This window comes from Arachis hypogaea, chromosome 9 (genome assembly GCF_003086295.3).
Source record: "Arachis hypogaea cultivar Tifrunner chromosome 9, arahy.Tifrunner.gnm2.J5K5, whole genome shotgun sequence".
Lineage (NCBI taxonomy): Eukaryota > Viridiplantae > Streptophyta > Magnoliopsida > Fabales > Fabaceae > Arachis > Arachis hypogaea.
In genome coordinates this window covers 12,779,355-12,790,122 of record NC_092044.1, presented here as the reverse complement: position 1 = coordinate 12,790,122, position 10,768 = coordinate 12,779,355, and the positions used below count along the sequence as shown (strand labels likewise).

The 10,768-nt window shown below is 32.1% G+C and overlaps 1 long non-coding RNA gene and 1 other non-coding gene across 3 annotated transcripts; one reads left to right on the top strand and one right to left on the bottom strand.

Annotated features, from left to right (window-relative positions):
* The first annotated feature begins 535 nt into the window (after positions 1–535).
* On the top strand, positions 536–6,152 carry LOC140175430 (uncharacterized). Of its 2 annotated transcripts, XR_011866203.1 has the most exons (3): positions 550–2,910; positions 3,000–5,342; positions 5,479–6,152. It is a non-coding gene; the product is annotated as an uncharacterized lncRNA (long non-coding RNA). The 2 variants fall into 2 exon arrangements; XR_011866202.1 differs by having other exon boundaries at positions 536–5,342.
* A 1,207-nt stretch (positions 6,153–7,359) lies between these two features.
* Positions 7,360–9,970, bottom strand: LOC112710426 (uncharacterized). The gene is made up of 2 exons (XR_011866201.1): positions 9,387–9,970; positions 7,360–7,713 (listed from the first exon to the last, which is right to left on the bottom strand). It is a non-coding gene; the product is annotated as an uncharacterized protein (transcript).
* Positions 9,971–10,768: the final 798 nt, after the last annotated feature.

Sequence of the window (10,768 nt, the reverse complement as noted above, 5' to 3'; positions counted from 1 at the left end):
CACATACAATAATATTTTGTCAAATTTTTTTTTGGATTACTTTATCTTCTTAATATTGACCATTTATAGAAGTGAAAAATGATATATTTGTTCTGCCCTAACAAATGGGAATCATTTCGTCTAAAAAGGCTATTTAAAAAATTGACACCGCTCTTTTTTGACAAATTTGCAAGTGGATATATTAACTTGGTAAAAATAATTTATTTTCAAAAATTTGAAAAGAAAAATATTGTTATTATCAAATAAATTAAAATAAAAAAGAAAACCCATAACTTGATAACCAATTATCCATAAGAAAAAAAAAAAACAAAGTAAGAATAATTAGTCAGCTAGAGATTTAGTCATTTAAAGAATAGGTTAGGTCTGAAAAATTATTTTATACTTGAAAAAATAACTATTTATACTCATGAAAGATATGAATGCTGATAAAACTATTGATAGATCAAAACAAACTTTATACTTATAAAAATTTAGTCCCATTTGCCAAAAGTATATATCCAAACGTCAAAGACGCGTTAGAAATGTTAAGTGAGAGCCCAATGTGGCATGCTAAGTGAGGATGTGGTATATTATTGCTATTCTAACGTGTCAAGGATGTTGTTAACGTTATAATGCTACCCTTCTCTTTCATTTGTCCCAAATTAAAATTCCTAAAATGACAACACGTAGTAGATCCAACCCTTGTGTTTTGAATGGTACCTTCAATGGAGATAAGGCTTCATTTTCGTGAGGAACCAAGAGAAGAATTTGTCTGAAAATTACTTTTGTGGGTAGTATATGGTATTATTACAATATGGAATGCTGAGTATTTCTGGGAGGTGGTTCATTCGCTGCCTTCTATGAAAGGTAAATCATGCTTGTCTATTAATTTGTATTGATGGGAGTGAAAGGATAAATGTGTTTGGCGTGAGTAGAGTCTGATTTCCTATTTTAATCTAGCTGGAAAAATTAGAAATAACTAAATAATAATAAAAACAAAAGATTATATGTCACATCTTCCCTTAACGTGCCAGTTAGACTCTCACTTAATGTTTTTAACGCGTCTTTAACGTCTAAATACTTTTGGCAAATAGCGCTAAACTTTCATGTATACAAAGTTTGTTTTGATTTATCTTGGTAATTTTATTGACGTGCGTATTTTTTATAAGTACAAATGGTTATTTTTTGAATTTTTTTAAATAAATAATTTAATTATTTTATTTATGAATATAGATAATTCGTAGTTTAAATATCATTTTGCATTATTTTGCATATCTCGAGTTGAATTCAAGTATATCTCGATTATATTGTAAACAAAATAAGCCACATGTCATGTACACAAATCACGTTTGCATACGTGATACATGGGAAGAGCGATATGCATGTATCTCGTTTATATTAGGGGTGTTCATAAAATAACCAAATTGTGGTTAATCGGTTAAAAAACTATAACCACATTTTGGTTAACCAATTTAATAAAATAATTTTAAAAACCATATCCATATTATTAAAAGTGGTTAACCAAAACCAAATTTTATGCAACTCTTGTGTTCAAATTGGTTAACTGATTTTTTTGTAAAAACCGATTTTTAACCGATTAAAATCGGTTTTTAAATGTTTTTGAAAAATCCAATTTTTTATGTAAAAGATCGGTTTAAAAAAATAGTTATTTTTTAAAACTGGTTTTTATTTTTATAACTGGTTAAAAACCAATTTTTGAATTTTTTAACCGGTTAATAACTAGTTTTATCACATAAAACCAATTTGGTTAATTAACCAAATTATATTTTTGGCTACCACAAAAACAGGTTTGGTTTTTGGATTAACCAAACCATGAGCAGCCCTAGTTTATACTGTAAATGAGATACACTTGAATTCAACTCGTTTACACTGTAATCAAGATATTAGAAAAGTTAATTCTTTTGCACGGTAAACAAGATAATGTACGACAAATTTCGATCAGCTATAAAAGGATCTACAACCATTACTCTTCTCTATAAACATTTCACTTCGTCTCCTCTGTTTCTTCAATATATTTAGTATAAATATCTAGTGGTAGTGGATATATTGTTGTAAGTGTATATCTCAATTGTCACATGAGAAATAGTGACACTGGGATTATATTTGAGTGTGATAATCCTATTCTGTTACGCACTCATTCTTTGTCTGATCTAAAGAGTCTAATATTGGCGATTCTCGGTGCTAATGGGACAAAAAATGTTGAAAGAGTTGGGTATAGGTTACTAGTACCGATGAAAAGTGATGTATTTCAGTTTCATCTATTTTGGCTCGATGGCGATGAGCATGTGCGCCTTATGTTTGATATCCTTGGGAGAATCATGGTAGAACAAGTGATGGAGCTTTCTATGAAGGTTGGTGATGTTGGTAGTGGTGGTTCTGGCCACTCAAATTTTTTCTAGGATGACCCATCTCTTGCACCACCGCCCATGCACTGTGCTAGTCTAGTGGTACACATGGACGTGGACGGTGAGGAGTCCGACAAAGAGTATGTTGCCAATAGTAACGAAAGTGGTTCTTTTGAGGATGATGATGATGAAAAATTTGTACCAGAGACTCCGATCAGTGGATTAGTTCGGTATCTTCTACCTACTCCGCAACTAATTCCGGAGTTATCATTATACCCAGCCACTATCATACATTGGATCTTGACGCAATGCACAAGAAAACTCAATTTTTCAATACGGGTAAGGACGATTACAACACAGACGGTGGTATGGAGTTTCGCATTGGTCACAGATTTAAAAGCAGAGAGACAGTAATGCAAGATGTGAAGAATTACAATATTTGAAGAAGTTCTAAGTACCGAGTTGTGGAGTCGGATTCATCAAAGTACTATGTGCATTGCAGGCAATTTGCAGCAGGATGTCTTTGGAGTCTCTGTGTTGCCTTCTAACAGAATCTCGGATATTGGTAAGCATTGCTTTATATTGTAATGTATATTCTTTTTTATCATGATTATTTTGGGGAGAATGTCTATCAATCCTATTTTAATTTATTAGGGAGGTGCGTAAATTTGGTGGACCGCACACCTGTTTATCCCCCACCATGTTTTAAGACCATCGACAGTTGGACAACAACCTCATTTGTATTGTCATCCTGTCCCTCATATAGTCCAATCCATCAGTTAATATCCCTATTCTTTGAATAATTCAGTTTCCCTCCTTACTCAGACAGCATTTGTAGCTCAAAGCAATAAGAATGTAACTATTGACCTTTGGCATTAACGTCTGGTCACTGTTCAATGCATAACGTTAATTCTGTTTTGAAAACATGTGGAATTTCTGCTTCTTTTGATTCTAATCTTGTTCAAATATGTGAATGTTGCACTATGGACAAAATGCACCAATTTCCTTTTACTAAATCTGAATCTGTTTATGCAACACCTTTAGATCTAGTTTTTATTGATTTTTGGGGACCAACCCCTATGCTTTCTAGAAATGGATTTAGGTATTACATATCATTTGTTGATGCTCATACGAAATACACTACTATTTTCTTACTGAGTCATAAATCACAATTTCTACAAGCCTTGAAAAATTACAAAGTGTTTATGAAAACACAAATAGGATTGAAGCTTAAAGCGTTACAAAGTCATGGGGGTATGGAATTCAGGTCTCATTCCTTTACTCAATTTCTCACTAAACATGGCGTTATGCATAGAATTTTATGTCCTCACACACACCAACAATAAGGTAGTGTGGAGAGAAGACACGAGCATATAATAGAGGTAGGACTATCTTTATTAGCTACTGCTGCATTGCTAATGTTTTTTTAGGAAGACTCCTTCACTTCTGCAGTGTTTATTATCAATAGATTATCCAGTTCTGCATTAGAAAATAAATTCCCCTTTGAAACTCTTTTTGGTAAATTGTCAGCTTATCATAATCTGAAAATATTTGAGTGTCAATGCTTTCCCTACTTAAAACCTTATAATAAAGTTAAATTTGCCTTTAAATAAGAAAAGTGTTTATTTCTTGGCTATGACAATCATTATCGGGCTATAAGTGTATGACTAAGGATGGTAAAGTTCATCTTTCAGGGCATGTGATTTTTGATGAAACAGATTTTCCATATATTTCTTTCTTTGGCAATAATTACAGCTGCAGATACGACCATCTCTAGTGATCTGTCCGCTTTCACTTTTAGCACTTCACCACCACCTCAGAACTCCCCTGCAGCCTGTGATGGTTCATCGCAACCCTCACCTCCTATAGACATACCTGGTTCATCCTCATCACCCACCAATCCTGACACCCAATCTTTAGACCATACCTCTTCTCATACTAGTCTTAGGTCCGATCCTTCTTTTCCAATTTCTGCCCTTAAAGTGCCCTTACCCTTAGATCCTCCTACAAACACAACTAATACTACCCCTTCTAATACTCATAATATGCTAACAAGATCAAAAACCAGAAGTCAAAGGCCTCAAGCTTTAGTTGCTAGTACAGAAGAACCTTATGATTTGCTCGATAACATTCCCAAGAATGTTAGGCAAGCTCTTCAGTGTTCCCACTGGAAGAGTGCTATGGATGATGAAATTCAGGCGTTGGCCAGATGGAACACTTGGGATCTAGTTAATTTACCAAACAATAAAACTGCTATTGGATCTAAATGGGTCTTTGCTATAAAAAGGGACCCTTCTAGTAACATAATTAGGTACAAAGCCAGGGTTGTTGCAAAAAGGTTTTTTGCAGGTCGAGGGCATTAATTACAGTCAAATATACAGTCCAGTTGTGAGGCCAACAACAGTGAAAATTGTGATTACTCTGGCCCTATCTCTCAGATGGACACTACGGCAATTCGATTTTGAACAATGCCTTTCTTAATGGCATTCTTGAAGAAGAGGTATACATGTCTCCACCAGCAGGTTATCAATTTAGGAATCCAACTCAAGTTTGCAAATTAAACAAAGCAATCTATGAACTAAAAGTGATATTTAACTTTTTGTTAAACGTACTACTCAATCTACAATCTTCCTCTTGACCTATGTTGATGATATTGTTGTCACTGGCAGTGACAGTGGTGAAGTCAATAAACTAATTTCTGATCTAAACATGTTACCATTCAAAGATCTTGGTAAACTTAGCTACTTTTTTGGGTTAGAATTTTTTTATTTAACAGATGGATCTATCATTGTCTCTCAACAAAAGTATGCTCGGGACTTGTTGCAAAAAGCTAATATGGATGCTGTCAATCCAACTCCAACTCCTATGGTCTCATCCTTGAAGCTAACATCTAATGGTGCTGCCCATTTTCAGAATCTGAGACAGTATAGGAAAGTTGTGGGATCCCTTCAGTACTTGACTATCTCTAGACCTGAACTTGCCTTTTCTGTTAACAAGGTCTCTTAGTTTATGCATTCATTAACAATTGAACACTAGAAAGCAGTGAAAAGAATACTACGATATGTGGCAGATACAATGTCAACAGGTATTAGATTTCAAAAATGTACTAACTTGAGATTGCTTGCCTTTACAGATTCGGATTGGACAGGGGACTTGAAGGACAGAAAATCGGTCACTAGTTATTGTGTATACTTAGGAAGCAATCTTGTGTCATAGAGAAGCAATAAACAAGACAAGGTTAGCCGCAGCAGCACTGAGGTAGAATACCGAAGCATGGCAGCAGCTCAGTCAGAATTGGTGTCAATTCAGCAACTTCTAAAGGAACTTAGAGTCCAACAATCAATAACACCTACCATATATTGTGTTAATCAAATAGCCTGTTCATTGGCTGCCAACCCAATGTTTCATACAAGGTGCAAACATATGGAAATTGACCTTCACTGTCTTAGGGAAATGGTGATAAAAAAAGAGCTTTATGTTTTTCATATACCCTCTATAGATCAGATTGGGGATATCTTCACCAAATCACTTTCTGCTCCTCTGTTTCACAAGTTTAGAGACAAACTTTGAGTGGTTCTTCAACCCACTGCTAAGTTTGAGATGGGCTATGGGTGAGTAAATGTAAAATGGTAGTTATAGACCCAAAACTAACTTCCCAATTCTATTATTTTGTTCAGGTGTTCTGGTATTTTCTTTTTTTCCTATTGCTATGTCCAGCTGTTGTGAACTCTATATATAGAGCAGTATCCCTGCTTCAATGTACACAATATTCTTCTATCTCAGTGAATAAACTTCAATTCTATTCTACTGCATTTCAGTTTTTGTTCTCATAGTTTGAACTTACCTTTATGCATTCAATTCTTGATTCATGTTCCATTGTTATCAAGTATCTGTGCAACTAGTCGAGTATGCGAGCAGTGCAGGTTTAAAGTCTCTGCCTCCATCACCCTAACTTCATCTTCTTCCGAAAACTTTACCGTTCCTATCAAACACTCAAATCTTCATCTAATTGACCCCTCTTAATTTTATTGTTTATTGTAGATATTTAATGCTAATTGCAATGGTTTCTGAAAATATTCGTCTAATTTTCTTTGTTATTATTGTTAGGGCTAGCAAAGATGTTCCCTTGTATTTTCACTGGGTGAGTTGAAAAGCATATCTTCCTTCTTAATTTGCAATGACAAAAAGAAGAATCACATATCTAAAATACTTTTTTTTGTTTATTTATTATTTAAAAGTATCTTTTTGAAAAAAATTATTTTAAAAAAATATAAATTATAACTTCTCAACAAAAATGTTTTTCTTTTTAATTTTTTTTAATATTTTTACTTTTAATGTTAGAAATTTACTAAACACACTAAAAAATAAAAAAGATTCTTTTTCACCGAAAAAAATATTTTTTTTATCAACTTATATTAATGACATACAAACAAGCACTAAATTGAAAAAAATGGATAAAGTAATAAAATAATACTTTAATCATCTTTTAATCAATATAATGGAACTCAAATGATAAAATTACAAATTCAAAAATAATTGAAATCAATATAATGGAACTCAAATGATAAAATTACAAATTCAAGAATAATTAAAGTATTACTTTATCATTTTATCATTCTCTTTACTTTTAGAAGATTTTTTTCTTTCTTTTTAAATTTTTTAAGCTGCCATTTTATATATGTGCTACACGTCAAATTGAGAATCATTTTGGCCAAAACTGAAATACTAATAATTTTTTCATTGAAGTTCACAAACTTCATTAACCATTTTGTGTATCAACCAGTCCAGTGCTTCATGTAATTTTTGGTATCATTTTTCACATAATAATCTAATTCATGAAATTGATGTTAAATAGCAACAGAAAATACCAATCAATCATAAAGTTGAAAAGTGAAATCAGCAATTCAATGACTTTCTTTTGTTCTACTCTAAGCACCATGAACAACTTATAAAAGTAACTTTTAAAATTCTGTAATTTTCATGGTAGTACAAAGATTCGATTTTAACAAGAAAGTGAGAAGGGGAAAAAAATTCTTTACTGCTATAGTTTGAACACAATTTATATTTCAGACATAAATTGCTCCTTAATCAGATTGTGAAGAAGTAAGATAAAATAAAACTAATGCCACCAAGATATGAACATCTAAGAGAACGCCATTCCCAGTACAAGCGTAAATGAAGACACTAATTCATAAAACATATCAAATCATGACCATAAACAGCTTTTGAAACCTTAATAACGTGAGTTATCAAAGACCCACGGCTCATGCAGAAATAGCTCCCTGCCATTCATCTGGACTGTTCCTGCAGCAATATCCTCTGCGCGTTTCCTCGATGCCTCAGCTTTTCTGGCTGATTCAGCTGCATCCTGCAGAAATTTGCATGAATACTATCAGCTTCAACACCATATGGAGGATAAAAAATGAAAAACTCCATGCAACTGAAAAAGGTTCCTCACAAACAACTAGCATAAAAGAATTTCAATCTGTTTTGGCAGTCTTTTCACCTAGGAAGTTCCAATACACCAATGTAATATTACATATTGTCCAATATCAATATTAATAAATAACCATGCCATATGGTTATCCAATTTTCGTTTCAATATAAAATAACCCACGACCTCCCACTCATGTGTGTGTGTGTATATATATATATATATATATATAGAATAAATTAATTTGCTCAAGCATAAGGCCTGACTTTTGAATTGAATGGGGATGGAACCTCTTCTGAATTTTTTACATTGATTGTTATGCCCATACACCATACATGACATTTGACACTAGAAATTGATGTATCAAAGATTACACGAGACAAGTCATGTGAAAAATTGACATGACAGGATCCGCTCCAAAATTGAATATATTTGTATTCTAAGTTCCTTGCTTTTTCTCTTTTCATCTCAAAGGTATTATATATCACAAATGCAACCAAAACTTCAGAATACATGATACACATCCACTCTACTGTAAATAAAAGTCTATATCGGCAGCATGTTCCATCTTATCTTAGAAATTAGAAAACAGTTTGTTTTAGTACTAATTTCATAAACTTCAGCTATAATACTATAATCTGCCAAATGCAGTTTATCAAACAAATCATATACATAGTGTCCAGATAATACAAAAAGTTAGAAACTAAAAGCAAATCATATGATAAAATGAGTATACTACTATACTTCCCTTTGGTCCATCAAGTTTTGTACGTGAATCTCTAATTTTGAAAATAACCTTTCTAACAGAAAGAGTCAAATTAGTCCTTAATTTCATTTTCATTATTGTTTTGTCGTGTGTTCATTAACATGTCACGTTGGATGACATGGATGCATTCCCAGTGGCTTCTAACATGTCATAGATAATAGACAAGCTAAATTAGATCTTGAAATTCCTGAAAATGTATTACAAGACCATGTGAATCGAGTATGTTGGTAACAAATAAAGGTAATATAGGTGAACTAATCTAAACATATTCTCAATACTATCTTAGTTGTCATCATGTAAGGTAAACTAATCTATATTTTAAAATTTCGAGGATCAAAGTCTGTGACTCAAAATTTGACTAAATTTTTACACTACACATCCTTCAGTTCCCTCTATTCCCCTCTAAAATCCCAACGTGCAAACAACCGCTCAAGTGAACATCTACTGTATCAAAATCAGTGCATAAACTGAAAATCCAGCTGTCCTGAGGAATTTAGTCCCAACCATACTCAATAACAAGACTACAAGGCCTCTTATTGCACAGTGGAATTCAAACAGTAATACAAGATGGTTAACCACTTTTCATAATAGTAGCCTAAACCTCCTTTATTATCACAACTTACTCGCTCCCCACGCTAACATGCAAAGAAAGGCTCTCTTATACTTTGTTAATAACATCATCACTACAATACAAGAAATTTGAAGTCTTTAATCACCTAAGAGTTATGAAAGATTAATTTGTGAATTTAATTTTTTACCTATAAGTTCATCATAAATTATTGTATGAAAAATAACAACGTCGTAGATCAAGTTTACAAGAAAACCCTAATAGAGAGAGAACCTTCTGGCGCTTCCAGGAGAGAAATTGATCTTGTGAGAGGGTAGGAGGTGTTGGCGTTGCTGTTGGCGCTTGTTCGGCGGGGTTGCCGTGTGGCGGTGGTTGTGCTCCCATCGTTAATTCGTTATGCTACCGGCCTACCGCCAAAAACCACAAACATTTTTAACCCCAAGGACTCCCCATACCCCAACCCCACAAATCTGCAAAGTCCTCAAAACTCTGTCGTTTTTGTGCTGCTGTTATTTTATTTTTTTATTTATTTTTTGGGTACATTTCTATTTGAATATATTTGTTAGCCTTCTATACAAATTGGACATTATTTCGTACTACTTTATACTATAAAAGAAGGGTAAATTATTATTTTTATTCACAAATATTTAAAATACGAATAAATTTATGTACAAAAAAATAAAATTAATATTGTATCTATAAAAAATGAAATTTGGATGACGACTCTATTAGAATCACAAAATTAATATTGTATTTATTTTTTGTCGGTACAATAATAATTTTATTTTTTATAGATAGATTTATTAGTATTTTAAATATTTATAAAAATTCATTCGTAAAAGAATCATATTGAGGTCAAAATTCTTTATGCGGCTATTTTGAAATGATTAAATGGACATTATTGATTCTTCTTGCGTTTAAAGTAATAACAATAGCAATTCAATAATGCTAGACTTAATTATCTTGGTACATAAAAGTAATATATTCTTAAAATAAAGATAAATTTAGTGAGATAATTGATAATTTTATGCGATATTGCTTTTTATACAAATAAATGTTAAAAATAGATTAATTTCCAAAACATGTGCCGAAGAAAAAACTTTGTACTCAAATATTTTATGATGCTAACTAGAAAACTATCAGAATTTATATTTTAGCTATCAATTAGCCATCAATATTTAAAAATAGAGTTTATCTATCTTGTGTCCTAAGAGCATTTGTTAAGATTACAAATTGAGAACATTTTTATTAAAAATACCAAAAATTTAAGTTTTCAATGTATTTATTTTGTATCTATTAAATAAAAAATTTAGAAACTTTCTACTAATAATAAATTTATTATGTACCTTTAGAACACATATTAGCTAAACCTTTAAAAATATAGGATAAAGTATATTGTTGAATTACTAGACTAAAGGAATTGAGTTGAAAACTAAATTATTACCAAAAACAATAATTTGTGATAATTCCCTAACATTTCTCAATGTTAAATAGTCTGAAATCAAATGTTGAAAATCCCATGTCAAAATCTATACTTCTTTTGGAGGACTATATGATACAAATACTTTTTTGAAATACAAATTCTGGGCAAAGATTTTTTTCGTGTCAATGAATTAGAAAATGACATGGTTAAATTTTACAGAAGGACACAGCAA